Source organism: Lissotriton helveticus, chromosome 5_1 (genome assembly GCF_964261635.1).
Source record: "Lissotriton helveticus chromosome 5_1, aLisHel1.1, whole genome shotgun sequence".
In the NCBI taxonomy this organism is placed as follows: Eukaryota; Metazoa; Chordata; class Amphibia; order Caudata; family Salamandridae; genus Lissotriton; species Lissotriton helveticus.
This window is the reverse complement of record NC_136065.1, coordinates 968,138,960-968,155,848: the sequence shown is the minus strand read 5'-3', so window position 1 is coordinate 968,155,848 and position 16,889 is coordinate 968,138,960. Positions and strand designations below refer to the sequence as shown.

The 16,889-nt window shown below is 44.1% G+C and overlaps 1 long non-coding RNA gene across 1 annotated transcript in view; it reads right to left on the bottom strand.

The window, feature by feature from the left end:
* Window positions 1-16,889, bottom strand: part of LOC144753462 (uncharacterized) — a 107,182-nt gene that overhangs the window by 18,699 nt on the left and 71,594 nt on the right. The window contains exon 3 of the long non-coding RNA XR_013594371.1: window positions 6,003-6,113. This is a non-coding gene — a long non-coding RNA (uncharacterized LOC144753462). The remainder of the gene's footprint in view (window positions 1-6,002; window positions 6,114-16,889) is intronic.

Sequence of the window (16,889 nt, the reverse complement as noted above, 5' to 3'; positions counted from 1 at the left end):
TAATTTTACCGAATCTGTAAATACAGATTCGGTAAAATACCGATTCTGTAAAGCATGCTCCTACATCTCAAAATCCAATTACCGGTCGGTAACGGCCGAATTCGGCCGTTACCGACCGGTAATTGGCCACCTACATCTGGCCCCTGGTAGTCAAACAAAAAAGTTATCTTGGGTAAAATCATCATTTTCACCAAGTTGACTCGACCGAATATTGTTAGTGGGAGGTGTGCCCACCCCCTCAAAGGAGAAGAGACCTCTTTCCTAACCTTAATAAAGTTGGCTTTAGTAAGCTGCCTTATGTCATGCGTTATTCTCACCCCCAAATACCGTATTTCCGATTTGCAGTCTATGCCCTCAGCTGTTAAATTCCAAGACATAACCTCTGTCTTCTCTGCGTTTATGAGATACCCAGAGACTTTCCCAAACTCCTTAGTTATTTCTTCTAAACATCCCATCGACTGCTGCAAATTGGAGGTGAGAATAACTATGTCGTCGGCATATAGCCCGATCTTCCTTGCCCAACCCTGGAATTCGAAAGGGGGGATGCTCGCTGCCTCCCTAATCCTGCAAGCTAAGGGTTCAATGTAAAGATCGAACAAGAGGGGAGAGAGGGGGCACCCTTGTCTCGTTCCTCTCATTACTTTTATTGGGTGAGTTAATGACCCGTTCACTAATACCCTAGATGTAGGAGATTGATACATTAATGCCAAGGCTGAACTAAAATATGTTCCCAGATTGAGATGGTTTATCAAGGCCTTTAAGTATTTCCAATTCACGCGATCAAATGCCTTGGCGGCATCCAACGCAATGACCGCCAGGGGAAGGTTATGAGTGGAGGCAACATCTATACTTCCTATCAGAGAGAAAGTTAGCTCCTTCAAATACCTGCCTTTAATAAAGCCCTTCTGATCTTCATGTATTATGTGGGCGACAACTTTCCCAAGCCTATCCGCCATAATCTTCGCAAAGAGCTTGTAATCACAATTTAAAAGAGATATCGGCCTATATGATTCCATATACTTTGGGGGTTTCCCAGGTTTCGGCAATACTATAATGTTCGCCTCATTCCACGATAATGGAAGAACTGCCCTTCCAAGGAAAACATCATTGAACACTTGGGTCAATATAGGCGCTAAACTCCCTAACAAAACCTTATAAACCTCAGCAGCAAGCCCGTCTGGTCCTGGAGCCTTCCCTTTCTTTACCTGCTTGATTACAGCCTCAACTTCCCCCTGCAAGATCTCACAATTTAAAACATCCCGAAATTCTTCAGACACTGGTTTCAACATCTTAACCCACTGATCTACTGCCTGTGCATCTGATTCAAGGTCTTCTCTATAGACTTCCTCAAAATACATGTGGAAGGCTCCCACAATATCCTTAGTATCGGTTACCAGTTGTTTCCCCACTTTCACTTCCTTTATCAAATTTCGAACCCGCTCCTTCCTCGCCTTCCAAGCTAACAATTTACCTGTCCCCTCTCCATACTCAAAATGAGCCTGTTGACTGGCCACCCATTTCTCCTTAACCCTGCCGCTTAACACCCTTTTCAGTTCTTCTTTTAGTTCAGCCAACTGTTGTACAATCTTTCCCTCTGGCTCCAGGCCACCTGTACTGGCTATATCTGCCTCATGCTTTCGGATTTCCTTTTCCAAAACATCTAATCTATTAAAATAGATTCTGCCTTTACCCGCTCCTAGCGCTCCTAGCCTGCCCCGAAGAAAAGCCTTACATGTCTCCCAAACGATATCGATTTTTGCTGACCCCACATTCTTCTCCCAAAAAAATTCCATTTCCTTTGCTTAAATTCTCCAGGGCATCATGGTAATATAAAACTGTGCGGTCCAACCTCCAGACTGAGCCCAAATTGCTGCTTTGCATCTTTAGAGCCATAGTGACTGCTGAATGGTCTGATAGATGAACCCCTACATGGGTTATCTGTGTAACATTGTCTGTCAACCTAAGATCTATCAAGATATAATCAATCCGTGATCTGTGACTATACTTTTTATTATAATAGGTATACCCTAGTGACTGGCCGTACCTCTTTCTCCAAACATCACAAAGCCCCAGCTGGACAATCAGATCTTTCACTCTACTCGACATTTTCACATTCATTAACGCCCGGCTGCTGGTTGATCGATCTAACTTATAATCCAGCACTGTATTAAAATCCCCAGCAAAAATAATTGTTCCTGAAAGTCCTGTTAATTCCCTAGCCAGTTCATCTAAGGGCCCCACATCGTCTTGGTTTGGACCATAATAACCTATAATATTATACAACTGAGCTTTTATCTTGATGCTCGCAATCAGCCATCTGCCCTTGACATCCGCCACCACACCCTCCACTATACAATCTACCCCTCGCCTGACCAACACCGCAATACCTTTCGTAACTGCCGATTGAGGAGTATAAAACGCGTGACTCAGCCAGCGTTGTGACACCAACAATTGCTTACTCTCCACCCCAGTTAAGTGAGTGTGGGAAAACATGGCGGCCAGCTAGAGAGTCGGTCGCGGGTGCCTGAGGGAGAGGTGGCGAGTTAGGGCAGGAATACGAGCCTTTACACGAGAGACATGTATGCAGGACTAGCGAAGTATTTGGCAGGTCTTACCTGACCTAAAGTTGTTGTTTGGAGCCGATTACCGCCGTGGAGAGTTGCGGTGGCAGCTGCAGCGGTGCATGGTGCATGGCGGCTCGGGACGCGGTACGTTCACCCGACCCGGAAGGTGTGGAGGCGGAGCCTCGCACGGAGCTTCCAGCGGGGAGCAAGCTGTGGAGCAGAGCTGCGGCTGAGCTAGGGAGAGGAAGGAAAGCGGCGGCAAGGATTCAGTTTCGGGCGGTGGGGGCCTCGGGTAGACCGGGAGGCAGCCCCAAGAAAGGAGAAGAAGGGGAAGTCGGAAATCCCCCCGTTCATTACTCTGCACTAGCAAAAATCAGTCAGGGAGGTAAGGAGGTTGGAGCAGGAGGGTTAGTCAGCCTGAGTGCAAGTGAAAAGAATACTGGCATAACTGCAGTAAAGAAACAAGACGCTGCCAGGTATATTTTGAGAAGCGCTGGGAGGGGAGCAGGGGAGGTGAAGGCAGTACCTGCACAAAAAAAAGAAGTTGGGGACTGGAATACTAGGGTACAGAGCGAGGCCAGTAAAGGAAAATCAAAGAACACAGTGAAAAAACACTCCAGGGAAGAGAGCAAGATTGTAATACCGGAGAGGAAAATAAAAATCACCCCATCTCTAAATTCTTTTTTTAAACCCCTACCTAAAACACTGATATTGCAGAGAGACTCTCCCCCCCCCCTCCCCTGTCAGGAACATCAGAAGTACACAAGGGTGAGTGTGCTAGCCCGAGTTTATCAGACTGGTCTGACCATTTGACCCCAAATAGATATCAAGTACTGGAGACAGATATGGAGGAAGAGAAGCAGGATATAGCCGAAGAAGTAGATGCGAGGGAAGGTGTGGGAGGGAGTACGGAGCAAGCAAGTGGGGGTGGCGAAATTCCCCCTTCCCCTGAAACATTGAATATTAAGGGGGGGCTAGAAGGCAGTGAGGCGTTACTTATGAGTCCACCGGAGTTTGGAGATTTAGATCTGTCAGTTATTGCTCTTCTAAAGAAGCTGGACCTGGATGTCCATAAGGGTTTCGAAGAATCTAAGGCGAATCAGGAAGGGATTAGAGAGGCGTGCGGCATTCTAGAAGCTAAATTTGATGAGTTGAATCTGCGAACTACAACACTTGAATTGGAGGTCAAGGTGATCAGAGAGAAAGTAGAGGAGAATTGTAAGGAGTTGGAGAATGTTAGATCCAGGGAAAGAGAGTACGAGGAACGGTTAGAAAGATTAGAAAATATGCAACGAAGAAATAATTTAAAAATGTTGAAACTTCCAGAGGGGAAAGAGGGTGCGGACATAAAAGAATATGTGGTCCGGTTGTTAAAGACAGAATTACAGCTAGAGGAAACCGAAGAGCAGATTTCTAGGGATATACAAAGGGTACATCGTGATCCCTTCAGACTGAACCCAAATCGTTCGAAGCCCAGAAGAATATTGATACATTTTTTAACATACAGTCTAAAGGAAAAAATTCTGGCAGTGGCCCTGAAAAAAGGCGCTATAATGATAGATGGAGGTAGAGTGGAGGTCAGGTCGGACCTGTCAATTGTAACGGCGAATAGGCAGTGGGAACTAGGTAAGAGGATGGAGCCGTTAAGGAGTTTGGGAGCTACGGTGCATTTGAAATTCCCGGCCTTTTTAAAAGTCATGTGGAAGAATAAAATGCATGCTTTTCGGTTTGTTGAAGATGTGGATAGCTTCCTGGAACAGTGTCAAAGTGAAGATATTTAATTTTGGTGGTAAAAGGAGGCTAAAGAGACATATAGAAGAGAGGAGCCGTGTGGAGGTTAGGATTCCTTGCCGTAGAGAATTTAAGTGTGAATAATAGACCACCTTAGGCAGCAGGCACCCAAAGGGCCTGGGAAGGGCCAGAGGAAAGTTGGTTGGGTTTTCCAGGGAGGGGGATAGGGAGCAGGGGGTTAGGGGGTATGGGGGTAGGGGGGGAGGGGGTTTGGGCAAAGGGAGAAAATTTGAAAAAGTCCTCAGGAGCTATCTTCTCACCAGGAAGATTAAAAATACTCTTCGGACTAGCTATGAAAGGGGGTAGTGTGTTAGAACTAAATTTTTTGTCATGGAATGTAAACGGTCTACGAGTTAAGTCAAGAAGGGACCTAATTTTGAAGTATCTGAGAGATCTCTCAGCCCATATTATGATTTTGCAATAAATCGTGGTTAGGCAATCGTGGTTAAGGACGTCGTGGTTCTGGCAGTAGTTGTTTAAACATAAAACCAGTTGTGCAATATGTCCTACTTATTAAATAAATAAATATATATATATATATATATATATACGTGTCGTTGCAAACTTGGTTAATCAATGAATAATAAACAAAGCTGTTAAACTGTGTAAAGCTAAAGGTTTAAAAAAGTAATTGAGGAACCGGCGCCCTCGCTGCTCTCGTGATTCACAGCAACCCATTGATAAATAAATGACGTGTACCGTCTCATAGAAATCAATAGAGTCCAATTGATCATTTGGAAAACAAGTAACCCATACCCAGGTCTTGAAAGTGTGCAAACACCAATATAACACGTACTAGCTACTTCCTTCACCATTTGGAAAGTGCTTCAGCTCACACAAGGAGTATAGTAAGTGCCTTTTAAATACCAACCCCATATAATGCAAACCTATTGGATCGCCGGTGCCGCGAGCAGAGTCATCTTTTAGAGAAGGGAGGTAACGAGGAGCGGGCTGACCTTGCAGGCATTTGCTGCGTTTGACCGTCGCTGTCGCCTGCACATCCCGAAAGCTGCCCACCATGACTGTCGGCAAAGGTAGGAGTGCTGTATGCAGCACAGTGGGCTCAAGACGAATCTGGTAGATCGCTAATTAAAAAAAAACGCGAGTGGTGCGCGCGCACCACTGCAAGCATATGTTTTGAAGCCGCGATAATTCAAAACATATGGCCTCTGGTGCGTGTAACAGACACCAATAGGCCATAGGCGGAGCTTCGCGACCGCCTATGGCCTATTACGTGTTCTGTTAAAAAAACAGCACGCACGCGAAGGCCAATGAAAATGGACCTTGGAAATAAAACGCACGAGCTGCGTGGAATTTCCAGGTCCATTTTCAAAACGCCAGGAAAAGGACTCTCGCTGCGCGGCACTGCATGCGCAGTGCACGCTAGGCCGGAGCCCTAAAAAGCTACTCTCAACCAGCATTTCATTTTCATTTGATTTCGAAATATCCCAAATGCATGGCATCCAGTTTATCGCCTGTGGGCACACCAAACCCACACTCAAACGAGACCCATGGAAATATAGATGTAGGTCATTCCTTGGCAGGAATATGCTCCAGCATGAGGGATATACTCCTACATGCCCACCTTTGTGAAGAAAGCCATTTAGATTAACATAACTTGTACCTAATAATATATACTTTGCGTACCTTAGTTTAGGACTCCTGTTTTGGTAAGTCAGTGCATGCACTCTCAACCCTCACTTTAGCGGAATCAGTCAACAGGTTTTTGCTGCTGGTGTCTGCCCACTGTTTGAAATTCTATAAACAGAAAAAAAGGTCAGTAGTAGCTTGCACCAAGTTTCAAAATAAACCTCCTAATTTCCATTGCACTGCAGAATATGGTTACAATCAAATCAGATTTTGCTAATCTGAATTTAGTCGATCTGATTACAGCCAAGTTTATGCTTCTCTACAAATGTGACTCAACGCTGGCTTCACACTTTATTGTAAATATTATTGTTTCATCTAAATTAATTATCACTATACCTGTCTATCTAACACAACGTAGCTAGTTTTAGCTGTTACATCAAGTGCTGAGAATGTATAGTTCTATAAAATCTGTACATGGAAATACCGATTTGGTAACAAATATGAATATATGATTTTTCCACGAAGACAAGTTCCACGCATGGCATTACCACGCGAACTTTAGTTCGCATGTGTCTTCACCACGCAGCATTTGACAACGCATGTTTTTACTCCGCAAAATTAACGTTACGAAACATCTCACGTCTCATTTAAATTTACATAACGATGCTGTACGAAGGAAAAGATCGATGTTTTAAACAATTAAAAACAACAGATTCCCTTACATTTTATTTTTATTTTTTTCATAATGCGCTTAAATAATACCTTAATTAATAAAGTTTAGATTCTTATCTGACCCCTGTACGTCTTTCCCCATCAGCCCTTTCTTCCACCGACCACGGAAACAAGCGTCAAAACACGTCTATCAAAACTGTGAAGGGACTTCAATTATGACGTACACGTCTCCTTGTTGGTGAGGCTATTTCCTTGTTCGTTTTTTAAGTTTTCTTATTTATTTATTGTTATCCGCTTGTTTTTTTTTGGGGGGGAGACCCCCCCAACCCCCCCTAGCCCCCCCCCCCCAACTCCCCCTAGCCCCCCCCCCAACTCCCCCTAGCCCCCCCCCCCAAGCCCACGCAGATCGTACAGGCAGAACGACACGAAGGAATACCACTCGCGTGGTAAAGACGGACGTTGAAAGCATACGCGTGGAAAAGACCTTTTCGTGGTGAGTGACGCGTGGTAAACGTTATGCGGGGTAATTCCTTCGTAGTAAATGATGTTTCCCAACAAATATAAGCAATCTGAACCATTAGTGAGAACAACCAGTAACTACTGGCAATAGGGCACAACATCATAATTACATCAGGTCCCTCTTGGGCATAACCATCACAATTAGTGAGAACAACCAGTAACTACTGGTAAAGGTACACTTAGCATAAGCATATTACGCCTAAACATCATTAGTACTGCATCATAGTAATTACTAGCAGTGTGCACACTGTAATAAAATCACCAAATAGCGTACAAATGTGGGCCATGTAACCCCCTTACATGCAAGCATTAGGCATTAGGCATAAACCGTATCACTTAATCAGTGGAGTAAACCTTGGCAATGTAGCCCAACATACATACTCACATTAGGTCATAAACTGGAGTAGTCACCATCTACCAGGAACTGTCCTGGTTGTGCAGGCATTCCCCAATAGGAATTGCTGAGGTACACTTGACCCCCAGCTTGAGGCCTCCAAAAGTGAAATGGAGCTGCCCACAACCTGTGGCACAGCCACTGGGGCCAAATGCTGCGGCTGCCCGTGACCACAGTCTCCTCCAATTGTGTCACCAAGGGTGAGGCGACCTCACTAGGTCTCTCAACCTAGGGTCTAAACCCTCAGGTCCTGTCCACGAGAGTGTGGCACAGACCAGATTGCAGGGCAAGAGAAAGCACTCCTATCTGGACACCCGAGGACAGGAGGGTAGCTAGCTGTGCTGCCCCAGGTCCACAACAAGTAGAACCAGGGGCAAGAAACAAGGCACAGGCAGGCCAGCACGCAGGGCCCCTGAACCAGGAGGGTGGAAGCTCCTTCAGCCCCACCAGCCAGCAGTGGCTTGGTTTCATAAGGAGGTTCCTCCTGGCACACTGCAGTCCAAGCAGTGTGGTCAGCTCCAAGTAAGCACCCACAGCACACTTTACATGGGGTCTCAGCCCCAATACTTATACTACATGTCCTCTTTATTCTGCCCTGGCACAGGGCTTGGGCCCCAGTTCCAACCAGTACTGGGGGGCACCTAACAAGTGCACAACAGTCCCCATTGAAAGTGTAAGTCCTGGCCCCAGACATACCACAGGGGGCAGAGCCAGCATTGTACAAGGCAGGCACAGACCTATTTAGGGTCAGGGGCTACTCCTCCCACTACTCCAAATGCAGATCAGGCCCATTCAGCCTAGCACTGACTCACCAAGTCCCTGTCACTCCAGAGCCAGACATGCAATACACATCAGGCAGGCACAAAGGCATATAGCACACAGAAATGCCCACTTCTAAAAGTGGCATTTCTAAAGTAGTGATAATAAATATGCGCACACCATTACGCAGCAGTTATTACCACTATTTCAAACATACTGAACTTGATCACGGTACTCCTCTCATATCAGGAATTACCACTGACTCACTTATCAGGGAATCCACAATGCATTCCTATGAGAGGGCAGCCTCACGGCAGTGTGAAACGAAAAATGGCTGTTTGTCACTACCAGGACATACCACACCGTTAAGGCCCATGTCCTACCTTTTACCTACAGTGCACCCTGCCCATAGGGCTAGCTAGTGCAAAAACAACAATTGATAGCCAGAATGCAGAACAATGTCATACTTTCACCCCAGTGCAGTGATCTGAGCCGAAATCCATTGTTGTTTTGCTCACCATGCCATTCCAGTTTGGACCCAGTCATATGCAAATCAGTCTTGACCCTGCACCCAATGGGAACAGTCCAGCCCGAACTGCCAGGCCAGGTCCTCCCTGGACTGGAAACAGCCCTCATCAGCCAGGATAGCTTGACTCCAGTGGCCTGGAGAGCATGGGCCCCACTAAACTGGGGTGGCATGGTGAGCCTAAGAATGATTGATTTAACCCATATTTCTTGATTTGGGGTGAATGTTTTGATTTGTTCTGCATTCCGTCCATCAATTGAATGTCTTTTGCTTTCTCGCCCTAAGTGCACCAGGTATGCCCAGACATAGGTCCTGGGCTCACTGTGTCACTGTAGTCAAGCTATTCTGGCTGAAGAGGGGTGAAACCCCAAAACCGGTCCTAGGATGCTTGTTTCCGGTCCAGGGAAGACCTGGCTTGGCAGTTCAGGCTGGACTGTTTCCATGAGGCACAGGGTCAAGACTAATTTGCATATGGCCAGGTCTAAACTCAGGTGGCATGGTGAGCAAAAGAATGATAGATTTAACCCAGATTTCTTGACTGCGGTGAATGTTTTGAGTTGTTCTGCATTCCGTCCATCAATTATGTGTCTTTTGCTTTCTCGCCCTAAGTGCGCCAGGTATGCCCAGTCGTGGGCCTTGGCTCACTGTGTCACTGGATCAAGCTATCTTGGCTGAAGAGAGGTGAAACCCCGAAACGGTCCTAGGATGCTTGATTCTGGTCAAGGGAGGACCTGGCTTGGCAGTTTGGGCTGGACTGTTTCCATGAGGCACAGGGTCAAGTCTGATTTGCATATGGCCAGGTCTAAACTGGGGTTGCATGGTGAGCATAAGAATGATTGATTGAACCCAGATTTCTTGATTGGGGGTGAATGTTTTGATTTGTTCTGCATTCCGTCCATCAATTGTGTATCTTTTGCTTTCTCGCCCTAAGTGCACCAGGTATGCCCAGACGTGGGCCCTCGGCTCACTGTGTCACTGAAATCAAGCTATCCTGGCTAAAGGGGGTGAAACCCCGAAACCGGTCCTAGGATGCTTGTTTCAGGTCAAGGGAGGGCCTGGCTTGGCAGTTCGGGCTGGACTGTTCCCATAAGGCACAGGGTCTAGACTGATTTGCATATGCCCAGGTCTAAACTGGGGTGGCATGGTGAGAAAAAGAATGATGGATTTAACCCAGATTTCGTGACTGGGGGTGAATGTTTTGATTTGTTCTGCATTCCCTCCATCAATTGTGTGTTTTTTGCATAGGGCTAGCTAGGGCCTAGCTTAGGGGTGACTGATAGGTAGTAAAAGGGGAGTCACAGGCGTGGAATCCACTTGATGTGCCACATCACAGCAGAAGTAAACTGCGTCCGCAGGCCCTGCAATGGCCCGAGGCAGGTTTGGAAGGGAACTTTGGTGGGTGGCGCAAGCAGCACTGCAAGCCCACCAGTAGCATTTAATTTACTGGCCCCGGGTATCTGAGATCCCACTTTACAAGGGACTGATAGGTAAATTAAATTAGTCAAAGAGGTGTAGACCAATCTTAGCGCATTTTACAACAGAGAGCACATGCACTTTACACTGGACAGCAATGATAAAGTGCCCAGTGTCCTAAAACCACCAAGAAAAAATACCAAGAGGAAGGCAAAAAGTTCAGGATGACCATGAAAAAAAGTCCAACAGGAGATGTCTAACTGCAAACTTCTGTCTGATGAGTCAGAGGCATCACTGATCAGCTCAATGTACCTCTTCTTTGCAGTAGTACCTGAGTGCCACTTACCACAGTATCTGTACCACTGACCCAATATGTGTTTCCTAGCAACCAGTATATTTTTGCTGAGGGATTCGGTGTGTATCACACTTTCTAGTCATCGTTTGGCATCAGCCCGTCTTGTTGTTCTGCAGTAGCCAGCACACGTTTTCAGAAGACGCATTATGCCCAGTTTGGAACAGTAAATACATTTTAAAGAAAACTTGAAATAAAACTCTTTCACAAAGACTCCAAAACATGGTAAATACCCTTCCCATGAATCCAATAGCTGTACTTTTAACGAAAGAAGTAGTCTGCAGATTACATTATAATATCTGGATGGGTAGGATCATGACAGGGTCTACAAAGAGCAAGGCCTATCTGACTGGAACCTCTGTGGAGGTTATCTTGACCAAGTGAGCCATTCAGGAGCAACTAGGGTCATAAAATGACACACAAATTGCTGAACCTCCCAGAGATTGATAACTGCATTGTACTTATCAAGGCTTCCCCAGTAGTGCCCATGCACTTCCCTAACCCATTCTGAACCACGCCTGTACATGTGGTACCCTGTTTCTGATTTGGCCATTAATCTTGTTTACCAACTCCTCAAAAACCCTCCCATTGTCTTGGGTCGGAATTCTGCTCGTTTTGAGTAGCAGGCTCCGTAATAAGATTAGTTTTGGATCTGCTTTCCTCAGTTTTTGGTCAAATAGACGTGAACCATGTTATACTATCTTGCATCCAGACATCAATAAATAGGAGGACAGATAGAAAATGCGTTATAGCAGCATGATATGTTTTACAATGTTCCTAGTACCCCAAATAATGGTATTTAGTAAAGAAGGTATACTAGAGAGTACGCGTAGACATCTCAGGACACCCAAACCAATGCACGGGGATAACATTAACCCCAGAACTTTTCGTTTTGTACGTTAATGCCTTAAATCGTTGGCGCTATAAATGCACTTTGGGTTGTATCTCAGCCTCAGACAGTGGTAAAGCTTTCTGTTTAGTGAATTGTTTCTCATTTTATTGCCCATACTTTGCAATTTTTTGTTTTACCTGTTTATTGGCTATGGTTAACATAACAGCTGACACTGAGTTTATTGAATGTGAAGACATGGTATCAAACAGTGTCTGAGTTGCAGTCCTAGCCCACCTTCTTGTGCAAAACTTGAATGCGTACTAGGCCCTGGGACAGAGAGAGAAACAATAGTACCCAACGTGCTTACTGTTCAGTAGCCAGCAATTGCCCTAGGAATCGTAGAAAACCAATTACAAAGGGCATCGGTGACAAAACCATGACTGCATCCACCTGGAACTACTAGAGCCTAGGAACTAAAGATGGGAAATGAAATGTGCATGTGCGTACGTGCATTGCCACAATAGTGTCCCTACTGAATAGTAATGTTTAGGCTGCTTTTGCACACAAACAAGCGAAGGCTCAAGTGAACACACTTGTGTGTGCATGCACACATGCCCATATGGCCACAATTTCACGTCTAGAGAATATCACATAGCACAACACACTCATTCTAGTGCTAATAAAAGATATTCCGCTATAGAAAAGAATGCCTACCACAGCCATTGCAACCCTGAATGGCCACAATTTAAGCGCACGTTTTACTATGAGACAGACAGATAGATATTCGTTCACTTACACTTGCATGCACACACACATACATACATATGCACATACACCCAAACACACAAACACACACATACACCCAGCCATATACGTATGCCAGGCCTTAATCCTTTTGGCACAAAATTCTCTGCATCCATTCAAACAAAACTACCTTCAACATCTAAAGGTTGCAACTGAGACTAATTTCCCCATTAACAATCACCATAAAGGGACCTGCCTGGTGACATCCCTGCAAACAGCTCTCATGTAAATGCAGACAGAAGGGCTACTAGGAATTGTGCAATCTTCACAAATGAATGACAGTTGCCAAGACATTGTCCCTACGTCAATTATCTCATCATGATGGTCCTCCCTCACTTCTAATCAATGTAGCATGCCAAGCATGGATAATGGATTGGATAAAGAGCAAAATACCTCAAAGGATTGCTCTGTTGAGAAAGTTGTCCATTCCTCCACAAAAACAATCCCGCCTTGAATGCAGGCATCCTTGCCCCATTGCACAAGGGTGCCTGCATTGGCGCTAATCTACACACAGTGCACCAGCCCAAGGAGAGAACAGAAATGCTTCTTATCCTTGTAAATATGGAACATTTTTGCTCTCTCTCATTCATGCAATGCAGTGCAGCAACTTTTTTTGCTACTGTGCTTTGTGTAAAAAGTTTAGTAAATGTGCCCCCTGATGGCTGAAGCGCACCATCAGAAATAAACCACAACAATCCCCAAGTGAGTCAGACCAATAGGGCCCAAGATATATATCTGTATTTCTCGTTCTTTATGGAGAAACCATCTAGCAAGTTCCAAATATCAAATATACTCAGGTGATTAAAGGCAGTTTTTGAGAAGCATTTTCAAAACGAACTTCTCCCAAGGACGGAGTTGACACAGAAGACTATTCAGTGATGGGAGGTGTGCCTGGCACTCCCCCCCCCCCCTATTCCCCACTTACACCTGCTGGGGGTGCTAGGGACTCGGGATGACTAGCAGCTTGAGTGCTGCTGTGCTCTATTATTAAGAGCTGCCAGCACCCCAGGGGCATCACTGTGTGCCTCCTCCAACTCGAAATGCCTGGGGAGCGCCTGTACCAAGATGAGACTGAGAGCAAACGAATGAGTGGGAGACCACCTGCCTCCCCGCTGCTGAGGAAAGCAGGACACAAAGAGCCAGCTTGCTATCCTCAAAAACCCTTGTGGGGTTGGCGGGATCCAACAGATCCGCACACAGGTGCCACACGTGTGCAGGTACAAGCTCCCAGTTACTAAAAAGAAAGGAATCAAAAAGGCACCATTGGTAGCATTTCTAATCATGATTACAGGGAAGTCTTGAACAGCTGAAAGAAAATGGCTGTGGGTGAAAATGCATGTCAGAGGGGTCTGAAAAGTTTTCAAGTGAGTATTGGCAGTACCCCAGGAAAGGATAAGCACAGGACTAATGATTTCTATTTGCTTTAAGGGGCTGCGTGGAGAGTGGCAGAGGCCCACATGAGTTGTTCCTTGTGTTGGTTTCTCACCCTAAGTGTCCCAGGTTTCCTAGGTAGAGAAAAATATGGCATTGAGAGAGTTTTGCACTGTTTGGAGCATTCATTGGACTATGATGTTTGATGAAAAGGCATTTTAATGCAGGATTGCTTCGTATTAGGGCCTGTGGTTAGTTTGTAGTCAGTGTAAAAGTAGAAGAAATACTTACACACTGCATAACCTTCACTGTGTCTGCATGTATAGTGAGGCCCATCCTGGAGAATTTCAATATTGATTTGCAGTGTATGACTCGATGTTTTGCAATTAACTACTGTGTTGATATTGAGAAAAAGTCTGTTGGTCTGAATCTTATGGAATGCAACCCCCTGTGTTGTATTAGGCTCATAGTGGGACTATATTGTTTAGGGTTAAGAGATTGTTAATTGTGCTTCCAGCGTAGGGTACATTAGGGTTTTTTTGGGGACCTTTCTTCACTTTATGCCCACTGTTGGTTGTGAGGCGCTTTAGAGGGTGTCACTATAGGCATTTACACCTGTAATTCTATATATATTTAGACATTTTTGTATAATATTAAATAGTGTTTATAATATAGTACATTTTCTTTTCAAAGGGAAAAGCACTGGTTGGACATCAATTTATTAAGTTTTGTGTGCTGTCTTGCTCAGTTTTGAATCTCATCCCACAGCACCTTCCAGGAGAGAACTTTGGACTGTTCTGCCTCACTGCCCTGAGAGCCAAATACTAAAAAGGGATACTTGGGGCCATATGTATCAAGCTCTTTTGGGATCGCAAACACTGGGAAACGCATAAAAACAGTGTATGCGATCGCAAAACAGAGTGTTCCTATGTATGAAAGGGACCCGCCGCACAAAAACGTTATTCACAACTTTAGCGATTATCAATTTTGCGAGTCACAGAATCTGCGAAAAACCCTGCAAATTCGCTATCTCCCGACACGTTATTTGCGATATTCGCTAATAACCTGATCACAAATAGTGAATTCACAAAGAGATGTATGTAAAAATCGCAAATTGCTATAATTGCAAATTTTGCACATCACAATTACCACCAACTCTGAACAGGTGGTAACCAGGTGCAACCTATTTAAACAGGACCGCAATGCTACAGGGGGTTTCACAATGGCTGCGCTGTATGTGATAGCCAGGAGGCTGAAAATCAGATCTGCTGCACAGAGAAGGAGACGCCAGGAAAGGATCTTCAGAGTGCGCATCACCCTGTTCCAGCAGACCGAAGAGGAGATCCATGTGAATTATATGCTGGACGCAGCCAGCATCATGGACTTAATAGAGGAGCTCAAACCCATACTAGAATACACCACACTCAGTGCACGCACCATTCCCAACCATGTACAGGTCCTGTGCTCACTGTGATGGAGCGAGATTTAGAAATGTTTTCATTTTAGCTCGTGAAGTTACACTTCCATAATTTAATTAATTATGCTAACAATTTGTGTTGTGTGAGTATTAATTCAACCTAGTTTTAAAAAGTTGCATTCACAAAAGACACGAGGATTATTAACATGTGTGCTCATAAACGTGCATTATGTTACATTTTCATTTATGTGGAAAATAATACATTAATCTTGTCTATTGTTATGTCATAACTAATAGCAGCTGTTTTAAATAAATGGCATGAGCTTATTTTGCTTTCTTGTCTATGTGGTGTCACTTTACTCTTTACAGGTGCATAAAGAATCCTGTTGGATTAAATGAAGAATGGTAGATATAAATGCTACTTTATTTGTGTGCTTCAGCTAGGTAATTTAGACTAATGGGTTAATCATTAGCTGTGGTGGGTGGCAACAGAACAAACTGTATTTCTCACATTAATTATTTTCTTGTGTTTGTTTATATAATAGTTATTGGAAAGTGGTTTTGGGCCTAGTGCATTCGTGTTTGCTAAATTCGGCTCGGAGCAAAAGAGAGTCCATGATGGAAAAATTCCTGCTGCCTGAAACAAAATATTGTGATGAGCTAACTGTTCTTCAGTCAAGCAAAGCCAAGGCCAGGAACCGGCAGAGGAGTATGCGACAATTTCATATCTGAGGAAGCAATGATTTGTTTTCGGTTAATGTTGCAAACTGGAGGAAGCCTCGTTGTTCGAAAACTAGAGACAATGGACTCTAAGAAAGTGACGGAACTGATGTTCTAAAAAATGGAATGACACGATGGTGTCATTTGACGGCCAATGGGACTCTGAGTTCAGCAGAAAATTATACTTTTACTTAGATTAGCTTAGCGTAGAAAGGTATAAAAACTCTTTCCCGTGGAAGAGGAAGGTTGCTACTTGCTGACCTTTGATGGAGGGTGTCGTGCAGATGAACATTTCTTGGAGCACGTAAGAACCCTCAAAAGACTTTACTCTTTATTTCTTTAATATAGCAAACGTAGTTAGAGACTTAGGATTTGATATTATCGAAAATGATATTTTCTATTTGAATAATATTTTTAATTCTCATAAAACTGTTATAATTAATTCCAATGATTCTAATAAAAATGCTTTAATAAAGATTTCTAATGCATTTATTAAATAAATAGCTAATAAAAATCTTACTTTGAAATTCAAGCTGGTCTTGTTTTTTCATGAGTTTAGGTTACCATTAGCAAGATCTTATCGCCACAGTGGCTTAATTAATTAGTAGGGTTTTGTAAAATATGATGAATTCATTTACTGCGGTTGTATATACATGTATATAATTTGTGAATAGGTTAATTAGGTCACATGATTCAGTTGGTCAAAATATGTCATTGTTAGTTTATGGGCCTTGTGATTGATTTATGATTAATAGTGATTTTTATGAAGGTAGATAGTGTAGTTTATGACATATTTCCTATAGGCCGCTGGATCAATTTCCTGGTAGCAGACTTGATGGTTGCTATGGTAACCAACATGTTACATGGTAGTTAAATAGGATCGATGTTTAACATACGTTGAGTTTGTTCTCTTGTTACATGTAGTTGAAAGGTTTTTTCCTGCAGTGTGAAAAATCCTAGTTGTACCGGTACAGAGTAGTGTGACGAGAGTGTAGTCACAAAGTACATTTGATCTGTTTCAGTATTGTGATATCGTCGTATATCACAAGTGTTGTGGTCGTACAGCACGTGTTAGGGATATAGGTGTGTTAGATAGAGTGTATGTATAGTGAGGATTGTCTATGAAATTGAAACTTTGAGTATAGGGACAATGAGCCCGTTCTAA